This window comes from Ictalurus punctatus, chromosome 12 (assembly GCF_001660625.3).
Source record: "Ictalurus punctatus breed USDA103 chromosome 12, Coco_2.0, whole genome shotgun sequence".
NCBI lineage: Eukaryota > Metazoa > Chordata > Actinopteri > Siluriformes > Ictaluridae > Ictalurus > Ictalurus punctatus.
In genome coordinates, this window is record NC_030427.2 from 17,180,502 (window position 1) to 17,181,210 (window position 709).

The window sequence follows — 709 nt, forward strand, 5'->3', positions numbered from 1 at the left end:
TATTAGAGCTATTGGCAGAGGTTGAGCTGCTTATTGACAATGTGCCAGCACTGATCATTAGGCCACAGCGAGAGACTGTGTGTGTGTGTGTGTGTGTGTATGTGTGTGTGTGGTGTGTGTGTGTAGTATGTGTGTAGTGTAGTGTTAGCTACTTGTTAGTGTGAGCGTGGGTAGTGATATAATTGTAAGCTGGTATTGATTGGGGCACCTTGTTATTGATGAGAAAGAATTTAATTCAACCAACTCGTTTGTCAACATGACAGTGCTATTTAACAATGAAGTCTCCCTCACACACTATTTCTTAAACACACACACACACACACACACACACACACACACACACCAATCACAATGTTACTCAGCAACAAATCGGCTGATTATTATTATCATTATTATTATTATTATTAGTTTTGTTGTTGTTGTTAAGGTGGTTGTTATATTGTTATTATTATTATCACTGTGATTGTTGATGTTGTTTTCATTATTTTATTGTCGTTGTTGTTACTGTATTTTCTTGTTTGTTCTTTGAGATTTGAGAGGGAAAACCAGCTGTTCGTGTTTCCTGAAAGGCCACCCGAACATGTCCGAGCTCATAGCTGCTATAAATTATTCTGGCTTTTGCAGATATTACTGTGCTCAGCGATGAGCAACGAGTTGGCCATTGGGCCTGGTGTGGTATGAAATGTCAGGCGTGGTGTGTGTGTGTGTG